General features: G+C 44.9%; 1 long non-coding RNA gene across 1 annotated transcript in view; it reads left to right on the top strand.

The window, feature by feature from the left end:
• Nucleotides 1–6756, top strand: part of Gm39050 — a 41081-nt gene extending 34325 nt beyond the window's left edge. The window contains exon 3 of the long non-coding RNA XR_869802.2: nucleotides 6282–6756. This is a non-coding gene — a long non-coding RNA (predicted gene, 39050). The remainder of the gene's footprint in view (nucleotides 1–6281) is intronic.
• The last annotated feature ends 9650 nt before the right edge of the window (nucleotides 6757–16406 follow it).

Here is a 16406-nt window from a genome sequence, read left to right as displayed (position 1 = left end):
TGACAAACACCAGCACCACGTTTTTAATTTAAAAGAACTGGGTCAGTCACAGATCTGAACAGCAGTGAAATACAGCTGCTTTCAGGTTTTTTTTTTCTTCCTGACAACAAGGTCTAATTATAAGCCGCGAGGACAACTAAATCTGAACCGTGCATGTGATCACAACATTTCGTGTCATCTTTGGAAGGTGGCTTTTTACATCGACCATACAGTTCCTAGTCAGAATGGAGGCTTAGACTCCAATTTGACTTAGAAACAGAGTCCCATATCCTTAGTATTTCCAGTAGGAGCTGCGCCTAACAAGGAAGTCACGTGGTACTCGAGACCATGCCAACCCAACCGCAAAGCCTGACTGTGTGTGCCTGGTCTCAGGTCGGCAAGAGCTGAGTTCTTTTCCTTCAGAGCACCATGACTCCTGGAGGAGGCCGTGTCTCTTTATCTTCTGCTTCGAGGCTCACAAGAGGCATGCTACATGAAGAACGAAATAGGCGGCATTGGCCTAAATAAACCCCAGGAGCCAAAGAGCTCATTCCAAGTCAGATGCCCAGGAGCCTCAGAACGTTGTGGGCAGTGGACCATCTATCTATTGCAGACAGCCACGCAAAGGAGGCTGGTCATTGTGGTGGTTCTCCTTTCTAGTTCCTGCTCCCTCCAGCCTGCCTGCTTCCTCTCTCCCCACTTCCCACTTCTCCCCCGTTTCTGCCGTTGGTGGTGAGTTCCGGCTCCACTCTCTTCTCCTCCTACCCAGCCTATGGTTATTTATCTGGTTTCTGTGAGAAGGGAAGCCTGTGACTTTACAGACCAAACTTTGTCTCTGGCAGGATCCCAGCCTTTGTAGATGGGTGACTCACATCTGTCTGTGTAGGCAGGAGTAGGGATTCGGGCTTCCGCTGAGGATGAAATTAACAAGCTTGAGGCTTGCTGTGGTACCACAGGGCATGGAGAGGACGGAATGATTGCATGCCCCCTCCGAGAGTCCCCTCATTACAATCTTAGAAAATGAGAATTACCCACCACTTTTCTGGCCAGGAAATTGAAACTCAGGACCATTGTGTAATTTCACCAAAGTCAAATAGCCAGTGTGTGGTAGAGCCATGATGTGACCCCATTTGGAGCCGATCGCAGCCGCTGCTCCTTGTCCCCTCTTCCAATCAGATCTCAGACCCTGCTCCTTTCCCTGAGCGTCCTCCTCCAGTCAGAACCTGCTTCTCTTAAAACTGTGTCTTTGAGCTTCGGGACAAAAATAATTTCATGACTAAGTATAAGAAAGTTGTCCCTGAGACAAGGCTGTGTGCTGGCGCCCCTCGTGCCCTGAGGACGTTAATCAAATGCTAACCGAGAAGTTGGATGACATAATGGTGTCAGTGGCTAAAGATGGTTTTAAAAGTTTCCTCCTGGGCTCACATCAGAACAAGGAGACAGAGTCATACGCTTGCCTGTGCCTTCTCAGGGCGCAGACTCACACTCATCTGTGTCCAAAGCCCCTAATTTAGGCCCAGCCAAGCACATGGCAATTATGTCACTCATCAGCAACTCCTTATGGCCTAGGTAGCATTTGGTGGGGGCAGGATCACACTTCATAGAGCAGACTGGCCTCAGACTCACAGAAATCCACCTTTCCTCTGCCTCCCACGTGCTGGGATTAAAGGTGAACACCACCATACTCAAAATGAGCATTGGGTTTTACATTTAATTTTTTTTTTACTATACTGGATTATACAGGGCCATTTTCATGTACATATATAATGAACTTTGAGCCTATTTGTCTCTATATCTCACTACCCTCCCCTTCCCCACCCTCCCTTTCCTCACTCCCTCCTTGCCCTCCCCTTCCTCATCCTCCTCTTCCTCACCCCTTCCCCACCCCCCTTGCTTACCCTCCCCTTTCTTACCCCCTCTTCCCCATCATCTCCCTCCCCATCTTCCCCTTGCTCGCCCTCCTCTCTCCCCTCCTCCCTCCCTCCCTGCTTCGTTTCTCCATGGATAGTTTTGCTTCAGTGCTTTCAAGTCGTTGTATATGTATGGTTTTATGAATGTATAAAATCTAGGATCCACAAATGAGAGAAGACATACAACATCTGTCTTTATTTTTTTTTATTTTATTATTATTATTATTATTTTTTTTTTTTTTTTTTTTTTTTTTTGGTTTTTCAGACAGGGCTTCTCTGTGTAGCCCGGGCTGTCCTGGAACTCACTCTGTAGATCAGGCTGGCCTCGAACTCAGAAATCCACCTACCTCTGCCTCCCAAGTGCTGGGATTAAAGGCGTGGCCACCACTGCCTGGCTAACATCTGTCCTTCTGACTGGCTTAATTTACTTAGTTTGATTATCTCCAGTTGCCTCCATTTTAACAAGTGACATAACTATTCCTCATCACTGAAAACAGTTCCATTGTCCACAGACATTTTCTTTACCCATTCCTCTGTTGCTGGGCATCCAGGCTGTCTCCATACCTTACCTACTGTGAGCAGCTGCGTGTGCATCTATCTCCGTGGTGTGCTGACTCTGGCCATGGATAAATATCCAGATAATGCTGGGTCACATGGGAAGTCTATGTTCAGTATTTGGAGTAACCTTCCTAGCTACTGGACAAATTTACACTCTCACAATGGATGAGATTCTCCTTTTACCAAACAATGCTGGCCAGTATCTGTGTGTGTGTGTGTGTGTGTGTGTGTGTGTGTGTGTGCTCTCGTGCACGTGCTGTTTGCTCTTGGAGGTTGCCATTCTGACCCCGGTGAGGCGGGATCTCAGTGTAATTTTTATTTTCGTTTCTCTCACTGACTCGTGTAACTTTACAAATGTCACCTCACTCATGATAATTCTGCAAGGTGGACAGACAGACAAAGTCACATATCACTGATATGACTCTGTGTGATTCTGGCTGTTGGTTCAGAGATTACAGCCTACCTGGATTCTAGGGAAAGCATTTGAAGGAGCAAAAGGTGGTAAGAGTTCTCATTTATCCATTCAGTGACGTCAATCCTAGCAACAGGTAGCGGGCAGAGGACAGGCTCCCTTACTCAAGGTCATACTCAAGTCTCTCTGAAGTCTATAATCCCTGCCTTCTGCACCCTGTAAAGAGCCACTGCTACATGCCCTACTGCCAGGGAGAAAGCTGTCTCCACCACTAAAATCTCTTGGAAATTGTGAGCCCCATAATATAGGTGTGATGACTATATAAATCCTTCAATTATTTTTAATTGAATTTCATAGCATGTGCCTGGAAAACATTGGTTTGTTAATGCACATCATTGGCTTCTGGTGAGCCATGACTCAATGAGGCCTGAGCTTCCTAATGCCTCATTTTGCTCATTTGCAAAATGGCATTGTTGTAAGGATACATGGGTTACACAGGAGGTTCAGAGAGCTTCCACAGCATGCTCAGGGATGTTTTCCAGAAGGCATTGGGACCGACTGCCAGTTAGCCCACAATTTGGTTATTCCAGGGAACTCTAAGAACTCCTGTTACATCCATCAGGGGTCTCTAAAGGAGCAGAACTTGTAGAATGAATATATGTATATAATTTTATATATTCATAATACATTATTTATGTTATGTATAAATTTATGTTAAATATATATGGTTTATTAGAATGGCTTACAGGCTGTGATCAGACTAGCCCAAAAATGGCTGTCTACTAATGGAAGGTCCAAGAATCTAGTAATAGTCTCAGTTGGTCTTCAATATTTGCTAGAGTCTCAAAGAAGTAGGCTCTAATGCCAGTGAAGGAATGGACTTGCCATTTCGAGGGAGAACGAGCAGGCAAAGGTAGTAAGCTTCCTTCTTCCATGTCCTTTATATAGGCTGCCAGAAGAAGGTATGGTCTTTCCACCTCAAAAGATCCATATTAAAAATGGGTCTTCCCTCTTCAAATGAATTAATTAAGAAACAAAAACAAAAACCCTCACAGGCGTATCCAGCCACTTGGATTTTAGTTAATTCCAGATGTTGTCGAGTTGACAACCAAGGACAGCCAACACACCAATATTATGGGGATTCACGGTTTCTCGGAGATTTAGTGGTGGAAACAGCTCTCTCATGCCGCTCACGCCGTGGCAGTCAGGTGTGTAGCCACCATGGCTGAGTCCCGGGTGCAGGGAGCAGGGATGTAGACTGCAAAGAGACTTGAGTACGACCTTCAAAGGCCGATTCGCAGTGACCTACTCCAGCCAGCCAGGCCCACGTCCTCAATTTCCTTAAAGCTCCACAACCTTCAAAACAGTGCCACAAGCTGGGGCAGAGGCATACCTGTGGGGGCAGCTGTAGAATGTAAGACCCAAAAGCCAGAACACCTGGCTTTAAAACCCAAATCCACGTCTGAACTGGGTAACCATGGATACAAATCTTTAACTTCTCCATGCTTTGTTTTCATCCCTAAAGTGGAAACAATTCATCTCCCAAGGTACCTGTAAGAATTATGGTAGTTATATGCAAGACGGTTGGACTAGCAGCTGGGGCACACATCCAACACTGCAACATTACTGTATGGTCCCCGACTCTTCAGCTCTGACCTGCAAGACAAGACTGCCTTTCTGTTTTATCCTACTGGCTGCAAAGTGACTGGAGCAGAAGAGCCACAGGCCACACCACCAAAGACTTCGCCTAGAAATGACACCAACCGAATTCAAACAAGCTGGACAAACAATTCATTATTGCTCAAGTTTGAAAACCCAGGTGGCAAATCTTACTTCACCATAACCAAAAGCTCATGTAGTTTAAGGGAGACTTTCTTCCCTGCATCTCCAGTATCTCCATTTTGTCGATTTTCTCTACAAGTAGGTCACTACCACCCAAGCCTTAGAGCAGCGGTTCCCAATCTTTCTAACGCTGACCCTCTAACACAGTTCCTCATATTGTGGTGACCCCTAACCATACAATTATTTTCGTTGCTGCTTACATACTGTAATTTTGCTACTATTATTAATCATAAAGTAAATATCTGATATGCAAAATATCTGATATGTAACCCCTGTGAAAGGGGTGGGTCAAACCCCGTGGGGTTGTGACTCACGGGTTGAGAACCACTGCCTTAGCAGGTCACATTAGCAAATTCAACGGAAAAAGGAACCTTGTTTCCTCAGAAGGCCTAGCTCAAGTTCAGTATTTGCCTTGCGCTATTAAATTCTAAGGTCCGGAAAAATGAAGCGATCTGATTGGCTAGGTCAGTCTGTGGCGAAAAGAAGGCGGGGCTTAGGTAGGCATAGACTTTTCCAAAGGAAAGGAAATCCTTTGACAAAGGAGGAGAAAGAAAAGCTGAGAAGGCAAATGGGACAAATGTCCATCAGGCCAAAACCGATCAAGCTCTCAGTCCTGATCACTCCAGAAAATAAGAACATGCCCAGTTGCAATCGGTCTTTAAAGAAAAATATCTTAGCACAGGCCAGAGGTCTCCACGGTAAATGTGTTCGTCCTGACAACTTGAGTTCGGTTCCCAGAACCATTGGTGGAAGGAGAGAGTCGGCCTCTGACGTTGTTTCCTGACTTTTTCACATGCAATGTGGCATGCATGCAGGTGCCCCCCCACCACCACATTTTTATATTATTTTTTATTAGCTATTTTTTTAATTTACATTTCAAATGTTATTCCCTTTCCTGGTTTCTCCTCTGAAACTCCCCTATCCCCCACCCCCATCCCCTGCTCACCAACCCACCCACTCCTGCTTCCTGGCCCTGGCATTCCCCTATACTGGGGTTTAGAACCTTCACAGGACCTAGGGCCTCTCCTCCCATTGATGACTGACTAGGCCATCCTCTGCTACATATGCAGCTAGAGCCTCAAGTCCCACCATGTGTTTTATTTGGCTGGTGGTTTAGTTCCCGGGAGCTCTGGGGGTACTGGTTAGTTCATATTGTTGTTCCTCTTATAGGGCTGCAAACCCCTTCAGCTCCTTGGGTACTTTCTCTAGCTCCTCCATTGGGGACCCTGTGCTCCGTCCAATGGATGAGCATCCACTTCTGTATTAGCCAGGCACTGGCAGAGCCTCTCAGGAGGCAGCTATATCAGGCTCCTGTCAGCAAGCACTTATTGGCATCTACCTCTTCGAGTTTGACAGGGTTTCTCTGTATAGCTTTGGCTGTCCTGGAACTCACTTTGTAGACCAGGGTGGCCTCGAACTCAGAAATCCGCCTGCCTCTGCCTCTGCCTCCCAAGTGCTGGGATTAAAAGTGTGCGCCACCACCGGCCAAAAAAACCAAGGTAATGTCCTCATTCTGTAAATTAACTTTGAGTTTTTACTTTTTTTTCTTTTCTTTTTCTTTTTTGTTTGTTTTTTAGTAGGAATGTCAAGTAGATTGCATCAATATGGCAGTGTGGTGGAAGAAGTGGAGAGGGAAGAGGAAGATGTCTTTCAGCTACTCACAGAATCAGAAACTATTCCCCCAGTGAGTCAGCAAAGTGGTTCACCTTCCTCAGATGCAAAAGAACACCCGCAGCTGCTCAGCGCTCTGCTCTGCTCGCTGTACCTGCCGAGGTGCCAGCTCAGGTGTGGGCAGTAATGAAAAGCATAAGCTCTCACCTCCCAGAAGCCCTTCCTTCCATGAGCTCACCGCTGCCTCCAGGTGTGATCGCTGCAGCCAGATGTGCTTCAGCCCCACTGTGGCCAGTGATGAAGCTGGAGAGCAGCAGGTGGCCAGAGCCAGGACTTGGATATCAGGAGTCAGGCTGAACTGTCCATGGAGCATCTCGGTTCTGCCTCTCCCATGCTTCCATTTCTTTTTTAATCTTTTCTTTCTTTTTTGTTTTTTTCTTTCCTCCCGTTCTCTCTCTCTCTCTCTCTCTCTCTCTCTCTCTCTCTCTCTCTCTCTCTCTCTCTCTCTCTCTCGTTTGGTTTGTCGTTGTTGTTGTTTTGAGACAGGATTTCTTTCCTTGTCTAGTCTTGGCTGTCCTGGAGCTCAGTTAGTACACCAGGCTGGCCTTGAACTCACAAAGATCCTACTGCCTCTGCCTCCTGAGTGCTGGGATAAAAGGCATGTGCCACCACGCTCCAGCTTCTATTTTTCATTTTAAAGTGTTAATGTGCTTTATTATTGTGAATGTGCATGGGGGAAGAGGGTCACATGCCACAGCAGGTGCCAGGTCAGAGCAGAACTTGCTGGAGTTGGTCCTCTCCTTTCAAAGCCTTTACAAAAGTTCCAAAGACTAAATTCAGGATTGGATGGCAAACACCTTTACCTGTTAACCATCTAGCTGGTCCCACACTACCATTTTATTATGAAGTCTTTAATCAACAACATTAGACAGGATTGTATAAAAGTACATATCTCCCATTTTCAACACTTACCAGGACTGCCTACCACCACACATGCACGTCTGCTTTATCCGAGTAGACATTTTAAGGTGAATCCCAGACCTCCTGTAATCTCCTCCCTCAATACTTCACATGCAGATATTCCTACACATCACAGCCAAGAAAATGCTTTAAAAACTCACAGTACTCCAGTGCATCTGTTTCTTAGCTTTTGCTTTCAGAAATCTAAAGAAGCCGGACGTGGTGGCACGCTCCTTTAATCCCAGCACTTGGGAGGCAGAGGCAGGCGGATTTCTGAGTTCGAGGCCAGCCTGGACTACAAAGTTAGTTCCAGAACAGCTAGGTTTATATAGAGAAACCCTGTCTCGGGAAAAAAAAAAAAATCTAAAGAAATGCCATTTTGTGACATCTTATTAAAATCAGGATTCAAACAAGGGTTCTTGCATGCATTTGAATATAATTTTTATTTATTTATCGTGTATGTGTTGGGGGAGGGGAGGCACACGAACCACATATGAATGTGGAGATCACAGAACAACTCTGTGGAGTGAGGTCCTTCCTTCCACCTTTCTGTGGGTTCAGGCAACTGAACTCAGGTTGCCAAGTATGTGTGGCAAGTGCCGTTACCCGACACCTGACGAGCCATCTCCGCAGCCCCAGCTTTTGAATTTTAAAATCTAGGACAATTCCCCTCATTCCACCTACATCCCTTGGTGTATTTGTTTCTTCTTGTGATGTTGATGCGATGATTAAACTAGTTCAGTTGCTTCATGGTCCACCTCATAGTCTGAATTTATCCACTTGTGTCTTTGTGCTGTCACTTAACCTCGAGCCTCTGGGGCTGAGAATGTAGGATACAGCTGGCAAGAAGGACAGACAGACAGACAGACAGACAAAAGAACGTGTGACTCTGCAGCAGTATAGGCTGGGTTTGGAAAGAGGCTGCAGAAGGGAGATCTCTAGTCCAAGAAACCAGGGAGCCTGTTGTGGGGTCATGGGCGAGGGTGGTTATAAGGCAGAAAGGGGAAAGGGAAGGTGCTGAAGATTTCACACTGTGTGGCCAGGTTGCCTAAGGGCCTAAAGAAATACGTGCAGTAAGGAGGCCTCTTGTGATTCCTGCACCTGGACCAGCCGGAACCCGGGGCAAGCCTTACATCATGGGTTACGTCACCTTATTGATCTCATTCCTAACAGACAATGGAAGAATTTCTTCTTGCCCAAACCTCCCAGTGGTTTGAACCAGAAGCTTTATAGTGGGATGATGGGAGAGCCGCAAGGACAAAGGCCAATTGTTGGCAATTGTTGGCCTCCCCTGAGCCAAGAGTGGTTTACAAAGCGATCTTTCTGAGGAGTCTGCCTGGGACTGATTGTACCGCGCATGTCAGGTGCTCTTACATAAGGCAGGGCCAGACCTCCCCCGCCCCCAGTCCCCATTTTGAAACCATCTTTCTCCTGCACCGTCCTCTTGAAAAGCCACCAGGACAACAGGAGGGGAAAGTGAACTTCTCCACCCGCTTCTTTCCTCACCCACCTTTTCATCCCCACATCCACTGGGATTTCTTTTGAGAGAAGGTTTTATTGTTTGGTTCTCTCAGGATCCCACCTCACAGGATCTTTGCGGGCTTTTCACAAATAAAACTGTGACTCACCCAGCCCTCTGCTGTGTTCAGCCCTGACAACGGCAGCTGTGTCACCGTCCTCCAGCCACCCAGGCAGACAGCAGAGAGCAGCCGGACTCTTTTCTCCACTGAGGCTGATATTTTCTCTAAATCAAACCACACCTCAGTTTGTTAAGAAATCAGTGGGACCAGAGAAGACAGTCCCTCTCGGCATGCAGCTTAGAAACGTAGAAAAAGCCAAGAATACTGGGGTCTTAGTATAAAACAAAACAACAATAAAACAAAACCAAAATTAAAAAAAAAAAATCCTCCTGTGACGTTATAGAGGGACGTTAGAACCGTTGCAGTATTGCCAGATTCTAGCATATATAAATGCCCACAGCTGGGAGCAAATGCATAGGAATGAAATTTATGAAACCATATCTACAGAGCCTCATGAACTGACATAAAATGCTATAGGCATTTCTCCGTTGCCTTGCGAGTGTGAGGACCTGAGTTTGATTCCCAGAGCCCATGTAAAAACGCCAAACATGGTGGCATGAGCCTGTGATCTCAGCGCTGGGAAGATAGACACAGGGATCTTTGTGGTTCCTGGGCTAGCCAGTTAGACGATTCTGTGAGTTCCAGGACAATGGAGACACGTTTCAAAGGAGGTAGACAGCTTTGCCCTCTGGCCTCTATAACTGCACACACACACACACACACACACACACACACACACACACACACACAGGTGCTCTATAGTATAAATCAAAAGGAGATTTCAGAGCAAAGAGTACGATTCCATTTTGGGGGACCAAGTACACACCTTTAATCCCAGCACTCAGGAGGCCGAGGCAGGTTGCTCTCTAGTCTCCAGAGTGAGTTCTAGGATACCAGGGCTACACAGAGAAAGTATCTAAAAAAAAAAAAATCCACTTTTGTTTTAAATATATACATGATTACAGATGCATATGCCTGCATATATTTAAAGACTAAAAAAAAAAAAACTGTCTGGAAAAATACAGGCTAAAGTTTTAATTTAAGCAGATTCCTCCCATAGAAAGAACACTGGGAAGTTTGCAACGGAAAGTTCACCTCTGCTTCATATACTTCTATATTTTTACATCTATTTTTAAAACCAACAAGGTAAAAAGAAAAAAAAAAAGAATAGTTAGATTGCTGTAAAGTAATTAAGACTGTATGCTGCACTTCCTGTGTGCCTGGCACGGGATGTGCACTTGACACGTGGACTCACTTGTTCCTTCAACATTCTGAAACACGAAGTACCCACGCTTGTGCCCCATGTTTGTGCCCAGAAGCCAGCCAGTGACTTGCCCAAAGCAATGTGGTGAGAGAGGGACAGAGCTGGAAATCAAACCAGACCTTTCTGACTGCCAAGCGCAAGCTCCTCCCACTGGCCGAGGACCACCCCTGCAGCGGGTCCTGGAGCACCATTTGGGCCAATTAACACACTGCCCTGTAGGTAGGTTTATTTTTAAACTTTACAGTGTGGAAATTTTCAAACATACACAGAAGAGTCAGGAAGTGATATAACGAACCACCAGTTATTTTAATGTTCTATTATGGCGTTATTATCCTGCATACATTATTTTTTTTAACTTTGATTATTTTGTGGGAAGGAGTGCACATGCTTATACATGTGGGTGGAACACTGGGTCTCCTCTTCCTGCGCTTTCTGCCTGCTGCTCTGCTGCTCCATGGTAGGATCTCTTCCTGACCCGGGAATTTCTCAGCTCTGCTGCGACCAGCAAGCCGCAGTGACCTGCCTGCCTCCGTTTCCCTCAGAGACAAGGTTATGATTGTCTTTGGATTCCTATTATTGTGATAAAACACCATGACCAAAAGCAACTTCAGGAGAAAAGGGTTTATTAGACCTACACATCACTGTGCATCACGGAGGATGTCGGAGCAGGAACTCAAGGCAAAAGCCTGGAGGCAGCGGCAGATGCAGGACCATGGAGAGATGCTGCTTACTGGCTTGCTCGCCATGGCTTGCTTGGCCTGCCCAAGGTGGCCACACCCACTCTAATCTGGATTCTCTCATATCAATCATCCACCAAGAAAATGCCCTACCGGCTTGTCCACAGGCCAGTCTGGTAGGGGTCAATGTGCACAAGGGAAAATTCTCCCAGCCATCCCTCCACCCACTCTCCAGCCCCGCCCATCCAGCTTCCTACCTTTGTTGTACAGTTTCCAATCTCCTCTACCTGTGACTGCTGCAGCACTCACATCCAGTCCCGTTCCCAGTGATACAGGCCGTTCAACACCCCTGTGCTTTGTACTACCTGGTAGAGACTGGAAATTATTCTGCAACATCAGAACAGCATGACTATGCTAGGGGCTCAAACTAATGTTTTCTCTTCGCCGACCACATACATTCCCACTGCAGGGACAGTGACATGGATGATGATGATGATCTATATTTCCTGCCCATCACAAAGGGTCACAGTCAACACCTTCACCCTAAAACACAGCTTAACAAGTGACATGTGTACACGTTCATTTGATCATAGCTTTACATGATTCATTGCCTTCAGAATGAAGAGCAAGGAGCCAGGCTGAAGTGTCCATTAAGTTAGATGAAGCATAGGTAGTTGACAAATGTGACTGGATTAATGGAAATGATCTAGTAGTGATTATACAGGGGCCCCTACAGGACCTGTCTAGACTCTTCTGGCCTCTTCATAGCATTCTTCCCTTTTGGGTATTGCACAGGATCCAGTCCGAAATAGGAGTCTTTTGATCTATAATCAAACGAGGTATGTCAAAGAATTTCTTTATGGCAACCATCACACAGAAAGATGAGGGGAATTTAGAACAATAGTCTTGGCTTCTGTGCTTAGCATTAGAAAAGAAGTGCGCTGGGGTTCCGTGTTTATTTTGGTTTCCCTCTCTGCAGTACTGGAATCCAACTTTGCATATGCTAGGTGGGTGCTCTACGGTTGAGCCCCACCCAGCCCTTGGTCTTCTGAGACAGGATCTAGTTTTGTAGTTAGGGCTAGCCTTGGACTCTGACTCCTTCTGCCTCAGCCTCTTAAGTGCTGGGATGCTGGGATTGCTAAGGAAAGACTGTGACCCACCTTGGCAAAGAGAAATTCTACTTTCTATGGTTTGCCTAAGGAGAGGCAGGGGAACAACCAGAAAGGTTTCTTTTCAGGCCACATCTGAAACCTTCAGAGTAGGTTTTCTTTTTCTTTCTTCTTCATTTCCGTCCCCACCCCCCAGCACTGGGGCTTAAATCCAGGGCCTTGTGCATGTCGGCCAAGGGCTCTGCCATGGGGCTACTTCTTTGGCTCTCTTTTTACTGTGGTTTTAAAGATAAGGTATCACTACATAGCCCTGGGTGGCCTAGAACTCACTAAGTAGACCAGGCTGGCCTGAAACTCACAGAGCTCTGCCTGCCTCTGCCTCCTGAGTGCTGGGATTAAAGGCATGCGCCACCATCATGCTCAGGGTTTTTGTTTTTGTTTTTAACTCTTTATTTTGAGAAAGGATCTCCTTAAGTTTTCCAGACTGGTACACAGTATGGATTGAATGAGAAAAGAGACAATAATTAAAGAAATACAAAAGGATAGGAAGATGTCAAATCAAAGCTTCTTTGCAGACAACATGATATAATTAAAACACTCTCGCCGAATGCGGTGGGGCACAGCTGTAACTCCAGCACTTAGAAAGCAGAAGCAGTAAGATCAGGACCTGGAGCCAGGGCTAGGAGAGAGTTCAGTGGTTAAGAGTACTTGTTGCTCTTCCAGAGCACCTAGGTTTGATTCCCAGCATCCACACAGTGGCTCACAACCATCTGCAACTCCAGTCCCAGGGAAACCAATGCCTTCTTCTGACCTACAAAGACACCAGATATACAAGTGGTATTCAGACATACATTCAGGCAAAACACTCATACATATAAAATAATTTTTTTAAAATTCTAAAAAATATATTTAGAAGAACACACAAACACCCACCAATGAAACTAACCCAGGAGGCAAAAGCCTTCAACAGTGAGAACTTGAAAGCATCAAAAAGAGCATTTGATGGAACACTGGTAGACAGGAAGACTTGCATGTTAATGGATTGGCAGAATTTAATAGTTTGAAATGCCTATATTACCAAAAAGCAGTCTCTAACACCATTCACATCAAAATTGTACCAGCAGTACTCACAGAACTAGAAAAGGTAATCCTAAAATTTACATAGAAGCACAAAAGACCTTGAGTAGCCAAACCAAGCCTAGGCAGAAAGCAGTGCTGGAGGAGTACAATGCCCAATCTCACTTTATACCTGAGCCGTAGTAACAAAAACTACATGGCGCCAGACAGATGCCCGGATCAGTGGGCTACAGCCGAGGACTCGTCAGCAAATCCAGGGATCTACAACTACCTACATTTTGGCAAAGGCATCAAACACATATGTTGGGAAAATATGGCCTCGTCATCAGACGGTGCCAGGAAAACTGGGTTTTCTCATGGGGATGTAATTAGATCCGTATCTGGTGCCCTACACAAAAGCCAGTTCCAACATGGATCAAAGCCCTTAGCGTAGAGTTGAAAGTAGGACACAGTAACAGACAATACGGGGAGAGTATTTCAAGAGACAAGCATGGCCAAGAGCTCTCTGAAAAGGACTCCAGCACCATAGGAAATACAGAACAACATGAAATCTAAAAAGCTTTCTGAAAAGCACAGGTAATGCTCAGCAACGAGGCTGAGAGACAGCCTTACCACTCAAACCTGACAGCAACCATAACTTTGCAAAGAGCTCAAGCTCACAGTAGAGTATGTTTATCACATCTAGGGCCGAAGCTACAACCCAAACATTAAAAAAACAAAAAAACAAAAACAAAACAAAACAAAAACCCATCAGAGCCCTGGAAAGAGTCATAGACTTAGCTGCAAAGCCTGACAGTGTGGAACCCCTAGGAAAGAAGAGGGGAGCACTTCCCAGGATTGCTCTGGCTGTGGTCTCAAAGGCAGGACCTCAAAACAGAGATATCAGAAACAGCGTAACTACAGCAAACTAAAAGGCAGCAAAGGAAACGATCTACAAGAGAAAGAGACAACCACGCGGGAGAGGGCATTTTCATGTCTTATATGTGAGAAGGTACTAACCTCCAAAATACATAAAGAATTCCATTAAGTTAATAAATCTAAAACTAGTAACCTGTTTTTAAAAGTGAACAAAGGACCTGAATAGACATTTCTCCAAAGAAAATATACAAAGTGTCCAACAAGCATGTGAAAAAAAAAATGACCAGCATCACTGAATTTCTGTGAAGTGTGAATCAAAACCACAGAGACATTGCCTGAGCCTTTCAGGATGCTATCATCATAGGAAAGAAAAAAGAAGAAAAGGAGGAGGAGGAAGAAGAGGAGAAGGAAGATGAGGAGGAGGAGGAGGAGGAAGAAGAAGAAGAAGAAAAGAAGAAGAAGAAGAAAAGAAGAAGAAGAAGAAGAAGAAGAAGAAGAAGAAGAAGAAGAAGAAGAAGAAGAAGAAGAAGAAGAAGAAGAAGAAGAAGAAGTAGAGGTGGTGTGTGGGCAAAAGAGAAACCTTTGAATCCTGTTGGCAGAAATATTCTGGAAAACAGTAGGCAGGTTCCTCAAAAGGTTAAAGATAGAACAGCCGTATTGTTCAGTAATCCCACTTCCGCATACTAATCCAAAAGAACCGAAGTCGGGATCTTGACAAGACATTAGAAGTCCTGTGTTCACTCTGGCACTGCCTGTAAGAACTGAGGTATAAGCCGACCTACACGTCATTACAGATGAATGGATAAAGACATGAAGCACACACATGTTCTTAAATAAGATGGAATGGATATATCACAATGGAGGGTGGGGAGACGACTCACAGTTAAGAGCACTTGCTGCTCTTCTAACTCCAGTTTTAGGGCATTTGATGCCCTCTTCCTGCTCTCTGAACAGCACATGGGTTGTACATACATGCATGCAGGCAAAACACTCATAAAATAAAAAAAAAAATACAATTTAAAAGCATTAAAATTTGTTGGGTGAGATGGCTCATGCCTTTAAGCCTACTAATTTAAGCCCTTTAATTCTGGAGGCAGAGGCATGTGGATCTCTAAGTTTGAGGCCAATGGATCTCTGTGAGTTTAAAGTCAATCTGGTCCATATAGGGAGTTCCAGGACAGCCATGGTTATATAGTGAGACTGTCTCAAAACAAAATAAAAAGCAAAAACAAAAAAATAAAAAATAGGGCTGGTGAGATGGCTCAGTGGGTAAGAGCACCTGACTGCTCTTCCGAAGGTCAGGAGTTCAAATCCCAGCAACCACATGGTGGCTCACAACCATCCGATCACGAGATCTGACTCCCTCTTCTGGAGTGTCTGAGGACAGCTACAGTGTACTTACATATAATAAATAAATAAATAAATCTTAAAAAAAAAGTAAAAAATATAATATCTGAAGTTAAGGATTTGGAATTGAAATGTAAATACATATGGTATGACTTAGAATTGAAATAATTATGCAGGCTATGAGACAAGGTAATTTTATCTTCTTGAATTCTTTTTGATATTCTAATCACAGCAATTGATCAATATAAATAAGTATAATTAAAGAACTAATTCCAGAAAGAAAAACATACTAACAAACATCCAAATCTACAATTGGTTTTCATGAATTCTTTCCTGCGTCCTAGTTTATAATGGATCATTATTGGGAGGAAGTCTGACTTCCGCTTAAAATAACAAACAAATCACCACTCTGTTAAAACACAAAACAACCACAAACTAGGCTAAGGATGAAGTGTATCTGACAGAGTGCTTGCCTAGCATGCTGGAAGCCCTGGCTGCAACCCAAGTAAGGTATAAAACCAGGCATGGGTGTGCACACCTGTAATCCTAGCACCCGGAAGGTGAGGGCAAGGGAATCCTGACTTCAAAGTCGTCCTGAGCCACAAAACATCATCCTGGTTTGATAAGGGGGAAAAAAAGAGGAAAAGAAAAGAAAATTAAGGAATAGGAGGGACTTGGGCTAGAATACCTGAAAGGAAATTTTAAGCTAAAGTGTATATGGCACATGACTGGAGGGGACCATGACTTGAGTTGCCTTGGGGATCAGGTGGGAGGCTCATAGCTGTGGTGGTTTTGTGGTTAGGCAGCTCTGTATCCTGCCTCCAGCTTTAACCACTCACTGGACGTTAGTTAGGGAGTCCTTGCTCAAGTTACAGGAGCTCTAAAGCCCAGCCTCCTCATGGGTAAAACGGAGATGTCCACGGGCTATGTCACAGATGTTCATAAGACAGAATTCATACCAGGCATTTAAAGCAGGCAGATGTGCCCTGTCTAAGAAGCAGATTATATCCAACAAATGCTAGGCTCCTTCATGTGTGAAAGTGAACAGACCTGAGACGAAATTCACCAACAGGTCTTTGACAATCCCTCTGACTTTCTGACTGCCGAGTGCAGACCAACACACTATAGTCTCCAATGACGTGTGTGTATATGTGGATGACGTGATCACCATCTCCAGGTCCCTAGAGGAAGGCATGTGGGTTTCATCTACATGTAAAAAGAA

This window comes from Mus musculus, chromosome 7, assembly GCF_000001635.26.
Source record: "Mus musculus strain C57BL/6J chromosome 7, GRCm38.p6 C57BL/6J".
NCBI classification, from domain to species: Eukaryota; Metazoa; Chordata; class Mammalia; order Rodentia; family Muridae; genus Mus; species Mus musculus.
The sequence above is the reverse complement of the archived record's forward strand: the minus strand, read 5'-3'. Positions and strand labels throughout refer to the sequence as shown.